The 20,772-nt window shown below is 41.3% G+C and overlaps 1 protein-coding gene and 1 pseudogene across 2 annotated transcripts in view; one reads left to right on the top strand and one right to left on the bottom strand.

Moving 5' to 3' along the window:
- The window catches only part of MAML2 (mastermind like transcriptional coactivator 2), a 343,007-nt gene that overhangs the window by 301,168 nt on the left and 21,067 nt on the right, over window positions 1-20,772 (bottom strand). The window lies entirely within an intron of this gene.
- Window positions 16,773-18,031, top strand: LOC112641976 (40S ribosomal protein S2-like; annotated as a pseudogene).

Raw genomic sequence — 20,772 nt, 5'->3', positions numbered from 1 at the left:
CTTTTACGTATCACTGTCCAGTTTACACACCACCATTTATTAAAGGGACTGTCCTTTTTCCATTGTATGTTCTTGCTTCCTTTGTCATAAATTAATTGACCATGTATGCATGGGTTTATTTCTGTGTTTTCTATTTTGCTTCACTACTCTATATGTGTGTTTTCATGCCGATACCCACACTGTTTTGATTACTAGCTTTGTAGTATAGTTGGAAGTCAGGGAATGTTATGCCTCTAGCTTTGTTCTTCTTTCTCAAGATTTCTTTGGCTATTCGGGATCTTTTGTGGCTCCACACAAATTTTAGGATTGTTCATTCCAGTTTTGTGAAAAATGCCATTGGCATTTTGATAGGGATTGTACTGAATACAGATTGCCATGGTAATATGGACATTTTAATAGTTAAATATGTTTTATTATAACTAGCTGCATGGTTTTGGATCAATCCTTTGGTACAAAAGATCTTAATACCATTTGGCTGAGGATCTCAGGTATCGTTAGCATCCATGTATTACATATCTGACAGGTAAAACTTGTAATACAGGTATTAGTCTAAAATAGATTTCTTAAAAAAAAATAAAAAAAAATAAAATAAAATAAAATAAAATAAAATAGATTTCTTTTCCTAGAAATTAAAATTTCTGAATCTATGTACATGCCAGCTTTTCTGCCACCAGGGCCAGGACTAGTGTGAGGCACAGAATGTAAGACACTCTAATTCAATGAGTGTATGACTTGAGAATGAGTGCACCCTATGTGGCTCTCTTGCCTCACTCTAGTCCTAGCCCTGTCCGTCAGTAACCCTGTTTTGATTGTATCAGTCATTCAAACTCCAGCATAGAACATACAGGCTCTGATCAAGCCAATCAATTATAGTCCATGGACATGTGGTAAAAGCAGAATGATTATTTTGCTACCATGTAGATGGCTCATGACTAATTGACATAAACACATATTATATTTCTCAGAGCCTTTCACTGCAGCTTATATATAAACAGATTCCTATCTTATATGATACATGATACATTTAGCTGTTCTAAATTAAAGCGTATATGTCATGATCGATGGCATCATGGTAAATCCAAACCTAGGCAAATTAAATTAGCTACTTCATGAATTGTGCCTCTTGGACTCATATTCAGATAATACATTCAGGTGTTGACATTTTTACTTATACAAACTAATAGCACTGGCAAAGAAAATCTAAATTGAACCATAATTCCCACATTTTATAATCATTATCACCTGCCACTATATATAACTTAGCCGCTATAGCTTTTTGGCTACAACATCAACACTGAAGAGCTATTGTGACCTCATTCTTTATACCTTTAGCCTTTATCTGAGTTTAATATGCACTTTTATTGTATGTGCTAGTCATTGTACAAAGTTCTTTCTCATGTGCTACTTCATTTAATCCTCATCAAAGCCCCATCAGGTATTTCCATTTATTAAGATATTAAGAAATTGCTACTTAGCTCAGTGTTAAGGACATGGATTTGTTTGCAGGCTGTCCATGTTGCTTCATATGGTCGGTATTTGCAATAACATAATGGGAAATGTTTCTATCTCTACCCATATTGACTTTCTCAGACATATAGTCTGTTGATTACAATTCATTGACTTGAAAATATAACAAAGTTCAGATTATATGGAGAAGAGAAAAAAACCCCACTATGTACTATACATCTGCTGTAGTGGCCTCCTAGGAGTCTATGCTGTCTTTGTGTATGTTGCCCAGGGAATCTACCCATCCTTCTGTGTCTGCTGTGGGTGGGACAGTTGATCATGGTGCCTGCCCTCCTCTCCTATCACCAAGTGGGTATATGATCCCAGACTGACCAAAGAAACTCTCATTCCCTGGAGGCTGGGGACAATGACCCAGAAACCAGGTAGAGCTGGCTCTCTTCTGAGGAGGTCACGTACAGACAAGATTTTCTGGTTCCTGCCACCTGGAGCCTCAGAGCTGTCCTGATTTCTTCCCTGACTAAGGTTTGGTTTTTCAGACTTTCTGTGCATTCTACAAACAATCCCATGTCCTTCTAATAAATTATTTTATTGTTAATATTAGAGTCTGTGTCTGTTGCTTGCAACCCAAAAGTATACATCAATACACACTATCTTAATCCTTCCATTATAACTTAGATGTATTACTACCCAGGTTTTTTTGATATTTGTATTTTTACATAGGTAAAAGGTAAGGTAAGATAAATAGGTAAGATTCACTTACTTTGGTTCCTTTGTACACATGGGGGTTTCCAGTGGTTTTTATTATTATCACGAACAATCCTATGACAATTATTTTCATGCACATCGCTTTTTCCATATTTTGGATTCTTTCCTCTGAGAGATTCCCAGAAGTGAAATTACTGAGTCAAAGGGCACAGATATTATTATGGCTCTTGAAAGATATTGCCAAAATGCTTTCTAAAAGGGCTCTGCCAATTTATAATGAACTCAAAGACCCATTTTTATCAAACTTCCGGTGAATATCAACCATCAATGTGGTTTTGACATTTTTTCAGCCAATGTTTTCTATACTTTCCTTGAAATGAGGGAGCATATGATTCACACATTCTCTAAGGAAAGATAATAATTTCTATTCAGGCATCCTGAATTATTCCCTCAAAGAGTGGTATATTCTTTAACTTTTATAGAAATATCACATAACTTACCAATACAGAAATTACTCCAGTGTCAAAATGCAAGTACAATTGATGCTGTTTCCTTTGCTAATCTTGCTAGAATTATAGTTATCTCTGTAGTAAAACAGCAATTTCTCCCTAAGGAATAGACCATAGAGCAAGGAGCCAGTAGGAACCAGTTTTCCATGAGTGCGATATAAGTATATACTAATACAGAAAACTGAAGAGACTGCCCTTCTTACAATTCCTTTCAGTGCAGTGAAGAATTTTCAAATAAAGGAAATTAAGGCGTCTATTTTCTTTTCCTCCTTTGAACTATTTCCATGCCAAGTGCATACTTCAGGGATAAGGACTATACATTAGGCCTTTGAAGAAGACAGGCTGAGTACAAAAGACAAAATATGTGTCCTATAAGAACAGATCCAAGAAAACGTGTCCTAAAGGGACAGATTGACACCAAGTCCGACATACTGCCCAAGCTGTCTTTGGCACCCACAAAAGGGCAGAGTTCTCTATGACTCCTGGGTTTGCCCTAGGCTCTAGAGCTCACACTTTCTCTACCTCACTTAACCTCTGATCTAGGTATCTGAGAAAGAAAAAAAACCAAACAAACAAACATAAGAAATGCCACGTGGTCAGCCAATCCTACAGCAGACACTTCCTGTGCAATTATGATGTGCAAGGAAGTGGATACCAGTACTCAGAATGGTCCTTGGTCCCCATCAATGTTTGAATCTCTTTCAGCAACCCAGGCCCCTTGATCCTCATCGGACCCATTCCAGCTTTGGAATCTGTGAAAGCTTCTTCCACCTTAGTTCTTGCAAGTCAGTTCTGAGCTTTCTTGATCAAAGAGTCCCAATTCTGAGGAGAGGCCATGGAGAAAGGGTTCCCTCACTCACCCCTCAGAATGAAAAGTCGGGCTGGCTTCTACCACAGTTTTATTTCCAGTAACAAGCCTAGAATTCTCCTGACTCTGGGGTCCACACAATTCAGGGTCAGTTAGGAAGTTTAGAATTTATTCCAGGCAGAAGGTACCACTTAAGTAGGGACTTAATACAAAAGGAGTTCACTGTAGACATTTAACTGGTGAAAGGGTAAATGATTTGTGATAGGGTAAGAGGCCAGTTTAAAAGTACTGCAGTAGTCCAAACAGAGAGTGAGACATGGGCTGAGGTGAATTTAGAAAAGAGAGAAATGTTTCCTTTCCTCCCCTATCCATCCAGTACTGTTTCCTGAGAGTGGCACCAAGACTTACTTTAAATCCAAATTATCCTTTTACATTTTATGGCATCCACATCAAAAGTTTTTAATGCTTCCTATTAACCCTAATTTCCTTAATAACCTTTTACAGATCTGTGAGTAATTAATGTATTCATAAAAACTTCTCTTGGAAAAGACAGAGAAGCTATGGAGACTTGAGTAGCTTAACTGCTACAGTTCTCCATAAACACAGCCCAGATCACAATGAAACTACACCACAGTCATCCCAAAGGAAGGACTCATTCAAAAAGAGGCTAAATGCATTTGTGCCATGTTATGCTCTTATGTGTTATGCTCTTTATGCTTCTATTCAAGGAACTACTGACTTAATCACTTTTTGAAAATTCCAGAGTCCCAGAAAGCTGCAATTCCTTTGACTAAGAATATTATTGGGTCAAGGAATTCTCACTTTTGGGGAAGGAATTAGTGTACTTGTAATAAACCCTTAATGTAAAAAACATGATGTTTAAACCACTCATCCATTTTTAAGCAACTTTCAAATTTCAGTAAATATTTTAAAATTTAAGATATTGCATTCTAAAATAATAAGGGAAAGGCCAAACTATGAAGACTGTAAAAAAAAAAAAAAAAAGATCAGTGGTTGCCGGGAATTAGGAAGGAGAGAAAGATGAATAGGAGGAACACAGAGGATTTTTAGGACAGTGAAAACATTCTGTATGACACTATAACGGTGGACACAGGCCATTATATGGTTGTCAAAAGCCATAAAATGTACAACACCAATAGAGAACCTTAATAATGTAAACCATGGACCTTGGGTGATAATGAGGTGTCAACTTGGTTCATTAATTGTAACAAATTTACTATTCTGGTGGGAATGTTGATGGTAGGTAAGGCCACATGTGTCTGGGGTCAGACAGTATATGGGAAATCCCTCTACCTTCTCCTCAATTGTGCAGTGAACCTAAAAGTACTTAAAAAATAAAGTCTATGTAAAAGACTATGATGATGATGATGATGGTGATGATGAAACAGGCTGTATCCTTATTAATATACATATGAAAATTTACTATATGGAAAAACCTGTGGGGGGAAGTCTCATCAATTCCCTAATTCCCAAAGGCCTAGATATCTATAAGTTACTATTTGAGTCATCTACTACCCAAAGAAAACTTGTTTCTACATGAGAAAAAATGTCCACAGCTTATATGAAAAACTATTCTGAATGCTACCAGAACTTAGAAATACAGTAACTGAAAATTAAGGCAGATGAAAACATCTGCCTCTATGTAATGTCTCTTTAAGGTCAAATTGGGTGAAAATAAATAGCCAATCTGGCAAACAAAGAAGACTACAAAGCAACAAACTCAAGTACAAACACTCTAGAAAGTGTTTCCAAAAGATAAAATAATCCTGGAAAATGGACATTAAAAAAAAAAAAAAAAAAAAAAGAAGGCATGCTGGAGAAGACAAGTCATCTTCTACTAAAATCTTATGCTTCTTTTATTCATCCACCTAATAAAGCCTTTAATCTTAAAAAAAAAACAGAAAATGAATATTTAAAATGTATCACACACAACTTTTATTCTAATATTTTAAAATGTGAAAAATACTTTTCTTCCCTTTATGCCATAAGCCATAGCTGCTTCGTTGATCTGCAACACATATATTTCTCACAATTCTCTCACTGAAAATCTATCCAGAAAACACAGGGCACTTCAGTTGCTCCTCTGGGATCACTACATAGGCCCAGGCCCACCATACCGAATAAAGAAGAGTTAACATGTTGACATCTGTTTTAGGCTAAAAATGGAAATTGTGAAGTTGTTCTCTCTTCTTCCAAGAGTTCTCTGGAATGGATCAAGAGGCTTCAAAAGATTTGGCACCAAGGGAACTTCTAGGCAATGTCTACATAACACAAAAAAGAAATGGAGACTTGGCATCTTTGTAAAGGGCTATGTTGACTACTGGCAAAAAGAGAGGTTATAGCCAGCCTTTTGTGACCGGAAAGGCCAAAATCATTCACAAAGCTCCAGATTTTTCCTTTCTATGGATCTATACAGCAACTTTTCATTCAACCCCAATGAAAACTCCTTGTCTTCAGTATGGCTGGACAATGACTAAACATCCAGGCTGGGCCAAGTGCTATGCTAGGCCTGGGAGGGCGGGGGAGGGGGGTTGTGGGATGGGGGGCAGTGTAAAGTGGCTGAATCTTTCTTAGAAGTGAAGCAAAGTGATGTCTGGAGTCTGAATTTAGAAGCAACCTTCCCAATCCCCTCCCCCCACCTTTTTCACACCGAATCAACTTAGCCTGTGCAGTTTTGCTGTTCTTGAGGCTGAGTCAAGATGAACTAGCATTTGTGGGCAGAGCTGTTATTTGAGAACACTCCATTCTTTACAAGGGGTCTTTATATGTAAAGCAGAAGCATTTTTGTTTTGCCTTTCAGTTGGGGTGAGTGGGAAGAATTGACTTGTTTTTTCCTTCAAAGTGAAAAGACCAAACCCAGAGACTACACAAATGTTGGGTCTATTTATCAGTTCCACAGTGAAATAAAGCATAATGTGACTACCCAGTGTTCTATCTTTCCCTGATTAAAGTGCTCCTGCCTTTTGAATTGCTACACAGGATACTGTTCTGTATGGCTCACTTGCACGGCTGTAATAAGTCACAACAGCTTGGCACCTCGCCCAACAAAACACAAACTCTCCTGAAGTCTTGAGCTTTCCCATGGCAACATCACAGTCATCAACACAGCAAACAATTGCTCCAATCCCTGCTCCTGCTCCCCTTTCTAACAGCAAAGGATATCATTGCAGCCAGCCTCCTAGAACTGGGCTAATTATCATCTATGAAAGGAGATAGCGTCCGAGATCAAGTTGCCCCCAGTGCTGAACTCAAAATGAGATCAAAGGCAGGATGACTACTGGGGCCAGGGAAGTTGTGCTTATATTTTCACTTTAAGAGAAAAAGAGAGAAGCTGTATGGAAAGTATATTTCTTAAGGATTAAAGTGCCTTGTTGCCCTGATTACCAAGTGGCTCTGGCTCACCCAAAACCTTCATACAAAACCCCTATTCACATTAGCCCAGGCTCCCTCCAAAGCAGTGAGGGGGGAATGCCATCTTAAAGCTGCAGCTCCAACACATTCCTGAAACTGCAAAATTGGAACGGTTTTCTGACCTCAGCTGCTTTCCCCAGAGCGAATGCTCATTCTGCTCAGATGGGAAGGCCGCCTAGCAGTAGAGCAGGGTGGCAGCTCCCTACAGTAGATTAAAGCAGCGCCACTTCCATTATAGCCACCTCTTTTCAGATTCAAATAACATCCTTGGGGGTGACAGTCATTTCTCATAAAAAGTGGGCTCCCACAAATCCCCTGCAACGATAATCTCTCGGTGTGTATTAATTTTATTTTCAGTCCACGGAAGGCTCATGAGAGTTCAGGAGCAGAACAAGTATCAGCCCCAAAGGATGAATGGTCCATGGCTCAGGGGTGGGGATCACTTTATGGAGGATAGGAAGGAGCAAGAAGAGAGCCCTATCTTCCTACTTTCGTGTGGTTCTGAATGCTGATTGTTCCACTCTGAATTACAGTGAATCTTGCCCATGCTCATGGAAGATTTTATAATTCTAGACTCAAACCTTACACAGTGCTGTAGATTACATTGGGGAACCCCCCCCCCATAACTCAGAATAAGAATCAAAATTTCAGAGGAAGCTTCATTTTGGCACAGCTACAATTTGGAGGGTTAGTTCATGAAATAAAAGAATATAAAATACTAATGACAAAGTATGGAAGTAATTATACTAAGATATTTCAATGATATCCTAAACTAGGAGGGGAACAAAACGTAGTGAATTGCTAAACAGCAGCGGAATTCTGAAATGTAACTGAAGTCTTTTTTACATACATATGGGCGACTGTTGTGTCACTGAAGCCTCTGTGTTTAAATGCTAGCCCACAGAATCTATTCTTGTGACAATTTAAATAATTATGGTATTGCTCCAAATTCTCGTATCAACTTTTCACTTAGTACATACTTATGTTTTATTCTCTATAATCCAATCATTTCCAAACTCCACAATTTATTATGTTGTAATTTTTATCAGCAAGAAACCCAACATAGACATAAAGTATTGAGGTATGGATCAGAGCTGCTCTGTCACTGCAGAATGTACTTTCCAAAATTATTTCTGTGGCTAATTCCTATTTCTTTATGTCTTAGCTTGTCTACAGAAAATTGGGCTCTGTGAGCAAAAACTACTTGCTACTATAGTGTTTGCTTATTTTTACTCCCTTTCCCTTTTAGAATCTAAAGTCCTTGAAGTCAGGGATCATGTACCTAACCTGGTGTCCTGGACACAATAAATATTGAGCAAATACTTGTTGAATGAATGAATCTTTCATTTATAAACAGTGAAAAACATGTGTGATACTTTTCTGTTCTGCATACTCTTGTCCAAATGTCAACATGCTGCAACATAAAGAGATGAAATAGAACAAAAATAATTCGCTGGTTAAGTTCAGTAACATATAGAACTAAGGGAGAGAGAAAGAAATAGAACCAAGTGTCCCTGATAGAGTTAGCTGGCAATGTTTTCATCAGAATGTCTTGAAATTTCTGGATGAATGTTTTTGGGTTTTCAGAGAGAATGAATTCCCACTGAAATGAGTAATGCATTGTGTCTGACATCATACTGAGATCTGGAATGCTATTGTATTTTACTGTGAAATGCTTGACAATGCAATCACACTCAGAGGCCAAAGTTTCAAACTGCCCTTTGGTTTAACCCTATAGATGTGGTTTTGTCAAAAGACTCCATAACAGCATGATTCAGGTTTATCAGACAGTGTTCTGCTCATAATTATGAGTGATTTATTCTCACCTACAACCATGGAATCTGCACAGAGAGCTGCATCCGACCTCGTATCGAGGGTACTGAGATGATCTGGATGATGAGGCTAACTGATGGTCTCTAGACACCACTGAGCACCATGACTACACTTTCTCACTTAATCTTCACACCAGCCCCGTTAGGCAGGTTCTATCACCTTACCATCTGAGCGAGGGGGGAATTAAAGCCTTAGAAGGAAATCATTTCCCACAATCGGTTCAGTTAATAAATGGGAAAACTTGGACTCCAGTGCCCAAGGCCTTAAGTATTATGATATTTTATCTCCCAAATGGATGATTTTCAAGACTCTTAAGTCTCTAACAGTTCTCTGACGACAAATAGGGAGAACACTTACTTCTTGCTCTTTTAAAAACTATTGTCACATTTGGAGCCAAGAAGTCATAACAAAGGTTCAGCTTATGCTGTGATTGTGTCAAAAAGGAAATTCTACTATAGATATAGAGAAAACCAATATGCAAAGGAGATATGCAAATCCAGAGAACATTGCCAAAACTATTATCGTTGTGCCAGAAATTTGAAGGTTTTTTTGTTTTTCTTTTAAAAGTAATCTAAAAGTCAGGCTGTGGGAAGTCAAAAGTGAAGTGACAAAAATACTAAAGTGATAAAAATATTGAAACAACCTTTTAGGTTCATTTTGCTTAAGAACTCATCAGGATATCTACCATCTCGTCAACCCCATTATATTACCTTGGGGATGACCAGAGTATGTGAAATTCTATCCCCAAGGAACCTGACCTGAAACTGCCAGAAGCATGAAATCCCCAGAATCAGCTTTCAAGTTACCACATTGTTGCACATGGGTTGAAAAATTTTAGTACATGGAAGAAAAATAAACATTCTAACTCTGTTCATAAAGCATGGCTTCTTGGATATGTTTTCTAAAAAGCAAAGGACTAAAGCCAGAAACACATAAGTCTTTTCTCCCTAGTCCTTAGGTTGGCAATACTACGGCATCAGTAATTATAAGACCCTTTCTAACACATAACAAAAAGTACTGACCTGAAGAGTCTGGACTCTGGTTTGATTCTTTGGTCTGCCAAAGCCAAACCAAACCAAGTCACTACACCTCTCAGAGCCTGTTACCACATGTGTGAAACGAAGAAACATCTTCAGCTCTTCTGATTCCACAGAGTGGTTTTAAGGATCAAATGAGAAATCACTTTACAAACTATAACTTGCTATGCGAATGCACTGAATGCTATGACACACATTTTTCAATATCATTTATGAAAATACAGATGTAATTATAGCCAGAAAAAGAGCAATAAAAAAAGCCTAGGAAGCATGTAGCAAAAATAGTGGTTAACATTTATGGAGTTCCAACTATGTCCAGGCAATAGGCTAAGCACTTTATACGTATGGTCTCATTTAATTATCATAATAACTCTTTATGAGTTATTATTCCATTTTATATATAAGGACATTGTAGCTCAGAGAGGTCAGGTAATTTGTTCAAGAGTTCACAGCAAAATGAAGGGCAGAAACTCACATCCAGGTCTGAATAGCTCTTCACTACTCTACTATGTTTCACTATGTTTATTTATGCTGGCTAAGAGTTTGAGAAATCAGGTAAGTCCACTTCTGGCATGCAGGAGAATGATAAATGAAACAAAAAAAGAAGCTAAAGAGTGAGAAGAAATAGAAGAAGCTAGAAAGTCACTACACACTTTATTTCTTATGAAGCCATCAGAAATCCTTATTATCTAAGATATTTCTGCAAAGTGTCTTATAAAATCAAATTGTGTGTGCTCGCTTCAGCAGCACATATAAAATCAAATTGTGATCTCTGGAATATTTCCAACCTTGAATGTTAGTCATCTCTGAGGTAAGAACACATGACTTGTAACATTCCTTCCATGGGGATGGTAGCAATAGACTGCTAGAGACTATGGCACTTGGAAAGGACTCTCATGGCTGAGGCCACCAAAGACATCCCTTGATTTTCCAGGCACCATGCTGGAGCTCAAAACATGGTCTTACACGCAGGGATGGTGCTATAGGAAAATGAATGCCATATTCTAGTGGCATACTGACAAGCTTTTGGAATCCAGCTTGCTTATAATAGGGGGACTACCTCTATGATGTTGAGTTTCACTTTGAGGGAGGCAATTGAAAGTTGTCTACTTTTGCTTTTTCTAAATGATTTTTCCCAGATCCTTCTAATGCTTTTTATGAGGAGGCCTTTTTCCCCATTGGTATAGTATTAGATTCTAAGAACAAAGGTATCCTTCCTTGTCAGTGTAGTATGCAGCCATCAAAAGAAGGCTTCTTCTCAGACACCAGATAAAGGCCTATGTAACTAGAATGAGGGAATGGCTTGTATTTTCAACCAAGTTCATCATCTCACAAATGAAAAGTTCAAAGCAAAAGACAGACTGTTTTAGGCAAGCCCTCCAGGGTATTTTCTTTTTCAATTACCCAATGAAAATCCAGAAATGTGGGTTTTTGTGTATGAGAAAGGATTGCAATTCAACATTAGGACTTTAAGCCATCACTGGATTTATCTTTTAAACTGATTTGTTAGAGAATGCACTGGCAATGGCAGGCAGGCCCTGAGAGCTCGCCCCAGAAGATACACATTATATATTTCAAAATTTAGCCACTCTTCATGCTAAGAAGGTTGATTTGAACAATAGTTGCTAAATTACACACTAAAATGAATTTCCCTATAGGAGATCATCAGGGAAAGAGTAATACTTGGGCCAGCCAATTTAATTGTAGTAAAATACATATAACATAAACTTACCATTTTAACCATTTTTAAGTGTTCACTCCATGGCATTAAGTATGTTCACAATGTTGTATAAACTATTACCACCATCCATCTCCAGTCAGGCCAACTTCTTTCACCTATTGCAAAAATTAGCCTTCAGGTGCTTCCCTATCAAGAATTAACTTTACCTAGTTGGCTACTATATTGTGGCACAGAAATACCTTTGTTGTACTAGAATCTGAACTAGTCCATCCTCTTATTAAATTTCATGCTGGTTCTGTGAAGTCATTTCTCTTCTTTCATTAGAAGAGCAACTATATTCTTTGTTTCCTCCAAAAGTTACAAGGGTCACATTGGACAAGGTAATAATTTTTTAAAGATTCATTTATTTACTTTGGAGAGAAAAGCGAGCATGAGCAAGAAGGCCAGAGGAGTAGGAGAGAGAATTTTTTTTAAAAAGATTTATTTACTTATTTATGATGGACAGAGAGAGAGAGAGGCAGACACAGGCAGAGTTGGAGAAGCAGGCTCCATGCCGGGAGCCCGACGCAGGATTCGAACCTGGGACTCCAGGATCGTGCCCCGGGCCAAAGGCAGGCGCCAAACTGCTGAGCCACCCAGGGATCCCCAGGAGAGAGAATCTTAAGCAGACTCCACACTGAGTGTGGAGGAGCCAGACTTGGGGCTCTATCCCACGACCCTGAGATCATGACCTGAGCCAAAACCAAGACTTGGATGCTTAACCGACTGCGCCACCCAAGTGTGCCCAAAGTAATAATTTTTAAGATAGTAAGTACTTGGATGTGTTAGCACTTTGTTAAATATTTCACATGAATCAACTCAGTTGGTATTGTGACACTTTATCATCATTATTATCCCTATTTTACATTTGAGGGAAACTGAGATATGAGGCTAGATAAACCGTCACGGTCTCACAACTAACAAGGCATAGAGCAAGGACTCATACCCCAAAGTATCTGACTCATGAAACCAACTAACTCTAAGTGGTGCACAAAGCAGGTTTCCTGCAGCACCAGTGTCACTTAGGAAGCTGTTACAAATGCAAATCCTTAGGCCCCACCCCAGACCTGCTGAATCAGAAGCTCAGAACAGAGGGGACAGCACTCAGCGGGCTACCAAGCCTGCCAGGGGACTTGGGAGGCTCACTGAAGTTTAAGAACCATTGCTCTAACCACTGCCTCATTGCATTTCCCTTTTTCTTTCAAGCTTCTTTCCTCATCTGTCAAGTGCCACCCCATGTGCTGTCGCACCAAGTCTGTTTCAGGGCCCCACCTAGGCCTAGTCTCTCAGAAATTGCCCCATGCTTCAAATTGACTTCTCTCCTTCCTCTTTTCAAGTCTGTCTTCCTCCCAATAAAGACTCCCCTCTCCTGTTACTGGTTTCCGCTACTATTTAATTGAAAAGCAATCCTAATAAATCCTATTAGGCTTCGGTGTATTCATTCATTCAATAAATATTTATAGAGCCCCGTAATATTTTAGGTGTTTTTAGGAGGTCATCTAGATGTTTGGGATACATTCATGAATAAAACACACACACACACAAATTACCTGGCCTGATGCAGCCTCTCATAGTTATTGAAAATGTAGGTATTTGGGCCCTATGTCAGAAATGTCAATTTTCAAGGTCTGAAATAGGACCCCAGAACCTGCATTTTATTAAACACCACAGGTGTTCTGCTGCCTGAATGAGGTGATCTGTATACCCTGAAAACACACTCTGATTAGGAGTACTTAGCAATTCACCCAGTTTTACTATTTCTTAACTTGCTTGTCTCTCCCCACAGTGTGGTCTTTGGGGGTGGTGGTAGGATATGAAAAGCAAAAGGAAAAACTTGAGGCAAACTGAAGCAGAACTTTATGAAGAAAGGACACTTCTGGAACCAGTTCTGCAGAGGAGATCTTGCTCAGCTTTGCCCTTGCTGACGAGCTTGAAAGACGAAAATGAATGCCACAGAAGAGGACAGAGTCAGAGGTGACCCAGTAGCCCAGGGCCCCCTGGCCAGGCCATGCAGCTGCCTGTTAGAGCGTGTGGCCTGCTAGGCCCAGCACAGTCTTTCTGGATCATTTCAAAGACAACACCTGTAACTCTGAGTGATAGTTTGGAATCCTTTTTATGTCATCTTGCTATCCCCCTCTTTCCTAATAAAAACACGACTAGTTTGTTTAACATTTCCTCATACCACAGATTTTTTCCTGAAGCCTCACCCACTCCCAGACAATGACAGCATCCTTCCCATGGGTTGGTGACCAGCGCCGTATCTAAGAGGGCATAATGAGCACTCTGCACAGTGGCACTGTCACCACCTTCTCTTTGTTTCAACTCCTGCTAAGATAACCTAAAACACAGGGACACAGAGCAGTGGGCAGATTATTTCAACCTTCTTCTCCGTTTCCCAAGATGCCTCCCAAATTCTTGCCCCATGTCAACTACCATTTCATTATTCTGTTTAGAAGATAACATAGGCTCATTTTGTGCCCAGAATAAATATTTGGCACAGTAGGATCCACAAGGGGAAGTAGCCAGAGGAGCAGCAGGGGCGGGTGTGGCCCCTGACATCCAGACTAGAGGCCAGAAATCAGCAATTTGAGCTGGAAGCAGGTGTCACGGCAACCAGTGAGAAACTGAGTTCTTACAGTTTAAAGGACCAAACGTGTCCTACTTCAAACAGCAGGTGCCAACTCTAGATGTTCTATCAAGAGTACACAGGCACTAGGAAGCTTCCGAAATACATGGTATGGGATCCCTAATCTATTTTCAGCAACCTAGGCTGCTTTCCTCCATCTACCAGGTATACTATAAAGGAAGTTCTCAACCAGACAGACTTGGCCCCCTCAGGAAAACTGGCAACATCTGATCCTGGTCGTGGCATGCCACCATACGTACAGAAGGTGCTGGATAAACATTTATTGAAAGGAAAAGGGGCAAAATAGTACCAAGGAATGTTCCATGGAAAACTATGGTTGTCCTTGTTATAAACTGCAAAGCTTGGAAATGACAGCCCCAAACACTCCCTAGTAACCCATTATGATTATTTATATGCTTATATATTCATTTGTGTTTCACTTCATATATATTTATACATGCATATATATAAGGTTTATATAAATATATATTTATATATAAATATATTCATGTTTCATCTAATTTAATGTAATATATAATATATATGAATATAAATAAATATATTCATCTTTCATCTAATTTAATTCACACATCTTCATTCAGCCTACCACCTCTTGGGATTAGATTTCCCATAAGCTTATTATTTATTATGTAAAGTAGAACTATCTTTTACTTATTCTAATGCTATCTCTTTCAAACTTTAAATTTAAATTAGTCCTTCTACATAGGATCTTGTGAATGGCTTCCATGCTCCTAGATTTTGTCTCTTTGAAATAAAAACGTTTTCATGCTCTTGCTTTGTCTTCATATAACATTCACTCACCTGCTCTAACAGGTCAGGATGACTCACTCTCCTGCTTCCTGGTACCCTGGAGGCTCAAGAGAAAAGCAAGCCATCAGGCATATCCCTGAGGATATCTGGCTCAAAGCTCCCTGTCAAGCTGAGCTGAGCTGTGCATCTCGTCCTGACAGCATGCACTATGGGGCCGGCCGTGAGAAACTCTGTGGCCCTGCAAACTTTAGTTTCATACAACCCAGCTCCAGACCTTATTTCCTCCCAATAGTCAGACCAGCAGTTATATATGTGAGCCATTAAGGCAGCCAAAAGCACCAGTAAACTGTGAAGTACTAGTGTTCTAGCACATGGACACAGCTTGGCTCTCACCTGGGCAATATGAGGCCCCAAAAAAAGAATGGAAGGACCTCTGGTTCTTTGAATTTCAATTTGGGCGAGTGAGTCACTTGTTGCACACTCCTGCAATTTCCTTCCAAGTAATATTCTAGAAGGATGAGTTTGTTTGGAAAACAAGCAGCTATTCCTGCCACTTCTTCATCCCCTATCCTGTGGAACACAGGACATCACAGTACTTGTTCACTCACTCAACGAGCAACCGTGTGCCCAAATGCTCAGGTGGGTGCCATGGGTACACGGATGAAGAGGAGAGCAAAATGGGCAGAAAGTGGGTAAATAAATGGAGGCAACGCAAATTGTAATAAGTAAAAAAAGGGAGGGGGAAAAATACAGAATAGTAGGTGAGAAACCTCTCTGGAAGAGGTGGTCAGTCAGGCTGTCGTTTAAGTTGAGATGTAAAAATTAGGCAGGACCCAGCCAGGGGACGACTTAGAGAAATCACATGATAGAGGGCTCTGGAAGGAAAGGCACTGACTCAGCTGGGGAATCCGCTGCTCCACACACCGGCAGGAGGACAGTCAGCAAGGCCATGGAGGCCTGAACCGTGGAGCAGGAAACAGCACGCGCAGGACTTACAGATGCCAACGAGTTGGGATTTTAAATGCAACAGGAGGCCACTTAAGCTTGAGGCAGGGGTGTGGTGGGAACAATTTTGTGTAGCGGGAAGGCAACGTCTGCTGCTGTACTCAGCAGGTACCAAAAGGAAGGCGGGTTCGGCGCTGTCGTGTCAGTGGAGGGAAGGGGGGCACCGACCTGGGCCAAGGCAGTAACCACATAAGGGATTCAAGCTTTGTCTTGAGGTGGAATTAAAAATTAACCCAACAGACCCTGAAGGTTGGAGGGACAGACAACTCCTCTGCCTCCGGGGCTCCAAGCCTTGCCCTCCCCACCCCCCCACCCCCGAGCCAGGGGGCGGGCACCATCACTTCAGAGTTCAGCACTCAGCGTCTTGGCATTCATTATCTTCCCAAGCCCTCTGGTTGTACTTGTCCTTCGGCCTGTGCTGCATTCCACAGTTATCCTCGTCCCGTTCCTGCTTGAGGTCCCATGTAGTGCCCGCACTGCCCCAGCCAGCTCACACGTGAGGTCAGCAGATTCGCCACGGAGAGGAAGGCGCCCCGCTGCAGAGCTCTGCTTTAGTGTCTTCTAAAGCACCCAGAAGGCACATGGGAGCACATGGATGATTGTTCTCGGATAGCTACAGTTCCATCATTGCTCCAACCAGCTCACACACCAAGTCGGCAGATTCGCCACATAGTGCAAGGTGCACTGCTGCACATCTCTGCACCAGAAGGCGCTCTAGAAGGTGGTGGGAGCACACCAATAGTCCTAAAGCAGCTACAGTTCAGTATCTTCAAATCTCTAAAGTGGTGTTTCTTTCTGTCTTTCTTTTTAAGATTTTATTTATTTATTCACGAGAGACACAGAGGCAGAGACACAGACAGAGGGAGAAGCAGGCTCCACGCAGGGAGCCCCATGTGGGACTCGATCCCCAGATGGAGTCACGTCGTGAGCCAAAGGCAGATGCTTAACCGCTGAGCCACTCAGGCGTCCCTCGAAGGTGGTGTTTCATATCTGACCTCCACAAAGGCCTAAACTGTTTGAGCCAAGATGATTTCAAAACTTTCCAAGACTTGGAGTTACCCCCGAGTCTGTGTCTCCAAAAGTAACCCGAGAATCTTCTATAGAAATCCCCAAACGCGCTTTTTCTTAGCGAGAACAGCCAATGGCAGATGACACGGGTGCTGCGGCAGGGCCCAGAGGCCCGGGAATGGGAGGCCGGGGCGGCTCCTGCGGCGGCTTCTGCGGAGGCTTCTGCGGAGGCTTCGGCAGCGGCATCCAGGGCCGGGCCGGGGCCGAGGCCGCGCAGCTCACGGAGGCAAGGCGGAAGCCCAGGAGCGGATCCCCGTCACCAAGCTGGGCCACCTAGTCAAGGACATGAAGATCAAGTCCCTGGAGATCTATCTCTTTTCTCTGCCCAACAAGGAATCTGAGATCATTGACTTCTTGGGGGCATCCCTCAAGGATGAGGTTTTGAAAATCATGCCCGTTCAAAAGCAGACCCGTGCTGGCCAGCGGACCAGGTTCAAGGCATCTGTGGCCATCAGAGATTACAATGGACATGTCAGTCTGGGCGTCAAGTGCTCCAAGGAGGTAGCCACTGCCATCCGTGGGGCCATCATCCTGGCCACGCTTTCCATCGTCCCCGTGCGGTGAGGCTACTGGGGGAACAAGATCGGCAAGCCCCACACTGTCCCATGCAAGGTGACTGGCCGCTGTGGCTCTGTGCTGGTGCGTCTCATCCCTGCCCCCAGAGGCACTGGCACTGTCTTAACCCCTGTGCCCAAGAAGCTAATGATGATGGCTGGTATTGACGACTGCTACACTTAGGTCAGGGGCTGCACTGCCACCCTGGGGAACTTTGCCAAGGCTACTTTTGATGCCATCTCCAAGACCTACAGCTATCTCACCCCTGATCTCTGGAAAGAGATTGTGTTCACCAAGTCTCCCTATCAGGAATTCACTGACCATCTTGTAAAAACCCACATCAGAGTCTCCGTGCAGAGGACCCAGGCTCCAGCTGTGGCTACCACATAGTTTTATACAAGAAAAATACAAGTGAATTAAAGCTTGTTAGAAAAGAAAAGAAAAGAAAAGAAAAGAAAAGAAAAGAAAAGAAAAGAAAAGAAAAGAAAGAAAAGAAAAGAAAGAAAAGAAAAGAAAGAAAGAAAAGAAAGAAAAGAAAAGAAAGAAAGAAAAGAAAAGAAAAGAAAAGAAAAGAAAAGAAAAGAAAAGAAAAGAAAAGAAAAGAAAAGAAAAGAAAGAAAAGAAATCTCCAAATGCCAGAGCTTCTGAATTTCTGTCGGTGGAGCCCAGCAATTTCACACACTCCCCAGTGAATACTATATACAGTAATGTTTGAGAACCAAAGCCCCAGAAGCTGCAACTATATTCTCTTAACAAAAACAATGTGATGTGTTAACTTGATTAATGTAGAAAATTGTTAAGAGGAAAAGAAATGTTTCCTGGGATCTAAGTTTTTTGCTTGTTTCTTTAATTGTTCCAAGTGTTCTATGCATCTCACAGACTGGTATATTATTCCATCCTCTATATGAACAGGCCAGATGGGTTTAAAAAAATACCATCATTTGAGGTCACAGAGCCAACAATGTTACAGCCAGGATTCAAATTCAGGATTGCTTGGCTTCAAAGCATCTGTTCCTTCCTCCCTGGCCCTCTCCACCCTTGTGTCTTTAGAATGCTTTTCCTCTTAACTAATCCACAGCCCTTGACTGCCTGGAAATTGGTCACATTTGTTCATGTCTTCCAATGATTCGAGGGATTGTATGTCATCCTTTCACACACTTCCTGTCCAATGGAAGCAAGGGGAAATTAGGAGGGTATATATATATAGTAATGCACAGAGCTCCAAACTACCAGGTATCCTCACAAAAATATACTGCACCACTCTCCACCAACACATACCCCTGGCTCAGTGTGTATGTTCTTTCTGGGGCTGGCAGTTACGAGGATCCCTTCCCTCTCACTGCCAATTTCTCTAATGGTACCACTCCAGGAAGGAAGATGAGAGAGGAACTGAGAGCCAGGCCACAGCTTCCCAGCCTCAAGAAGGCAGGCACCTCCTTGGCAGGAAGCAGCTGCCTGCTCAGTGCTGGACTGGGGAAAATCCGGGGCCTTTCTGGCTCAGGTGTCTGGGATCAATGATTGGCGAGGACAGAAACCCCAGAGCACATGCGTCTTTCCTCTCCAGGCCACTGTGCTGACAGATGACTTAGCAAAATATTGCAACAGAAACAGCATCAGTAGGAAACCATCAGGTAGATACTGAAAGCAGTTCTACATATCTAAATGATAAATTCCTGATGATAAAGGCTTCCACACAAGTTGTGAACCCCAGATTGAGTTATTCTTCCCGCTTCATACACACACTGGTGGCAGCCACAGCTCTGGCGAAGAAGGGGGGCTGGAAAGATACTCTGGGAGTTACATGACTACACCTCCTGCTATCTTGGATGGTTTAGTTTGGGTGGAACTAGGGGGTCATTTCTGGTAGCACTTTTGGTAAGGGTCAGTTAGATGCAGTCAGAAAGAAGAAAAGGCAGGTAAAATCAAGGGGTATCTAGGTAAGCAAATCCTATGATAAGTGCCTTAGGTCATTTATTGCTTATGACTTCAAGATAGGTGCCACTGTTATCACCATTGTACAGAGGACAAAAGTGAGACTCAGAAGAGTCACACAAACATGCTCCAGGTAACACAGCAGGAAAGGAGAGTTCTGACTCAAATCCAGGAGAGTCTGACTCCCCAACCTTAATTCTTAAGTAATGGACTTTACTTCCCTTAATTCTTAAGTAATGGACTTTACTTCCTCACTTAGCTATCAAAGACAGAGAAGTAATCATTTAAGACAGTTAACAGAAGAATGTAATCACTGGAGAGACTGTATTGTTTACACAGCTTTCAAAAAGCCTCCCCTTATTCCTGCAGACAAGGAGAAGAGCTCTCCGGGTTTCTTGCTGAAGTTAGTCAAATGCAAGTCAACATGAAACAACGGTTTGAGGTCCATTTACTTACCCCAGCCCCCTGACCCATAGCATTTGCGACATGAAAAGCAAAATATAAAACAGAATACAAGACTCATGAGAGTGAGGATCTTTGTTTTATTTCCTGATGTATCCTAAGTGCCTAGAACAGTGCCTGGTATATCTTTGATGCTCCATAAATACAGGGAACATGAATGGATGGCCTAATTTTAGAATAGTCAGTGGTATAACCTTCCTCAAAATCACAGTAGGGGAGATGGTACCTGGGCTTCTATACTGGTTCTCACTCTCTTGGATCACTGCCTCTGGAGGACTCTAGCTGCTGTGACCTGAATACCTAAGCAGCCTAAGGACAGGCCACAGTGGTGAGGAACTAAGGCCTCTGGCCAATAGCCAACGGAGTGCTGCCCACAACCATGTGAATGAACTTGGAAGCAGATCCTCCATCCCCACTCAAATCTTGAAGTGACTTCAGTCCCCGCCAATGATTTGAGTACAATCTAATGAGAGGCCCTGAGCTAACCTTTCTGAATTCCTAACCCTTAAAAACTGTGTGAGGTAAGAAACGTATACTGTTTTCAGTGCTATGCTTTGGCATTTGTTATGCATCAACAGATAATACAATTATCTACTCTCATCATCTTATTAACATGGCAACTGGCATCTGACTTTTGAACAAAAACCGTAATAAAAAATTTTTACAGGAAATTCCAAGAGCTCAAATCTGCAAATTCTTCTCCCTCCTTTCTGAAAACATAAATATGTGTTCTTCCTTCTGATATACTATGGCCTCTTCCTTGCTACTCACTGAACAGTTATGCACATATGTAACTACAGTAGGGCACAGATGCATTATAGTTGTGTTATTCTGAAAAAGGT

This window comes from Canis lupus, chromosome 21 (assembly GCF_003254725.2).
Source record: "Canis lupus dingo isolate Sandy chromosome 21, ASM325472v2, whole genome shotgun sequence".
NCBI lineage: Eukaryota > Metazoa > Chordata > Mammalia > Carnivora > Canidae > Canis > Canis lupus.
The sequence above is the reverse complement of the archived record's forward strand: the minus strand, read 5'-3'. Positions and strand labels throughout refer to the sequence as shown.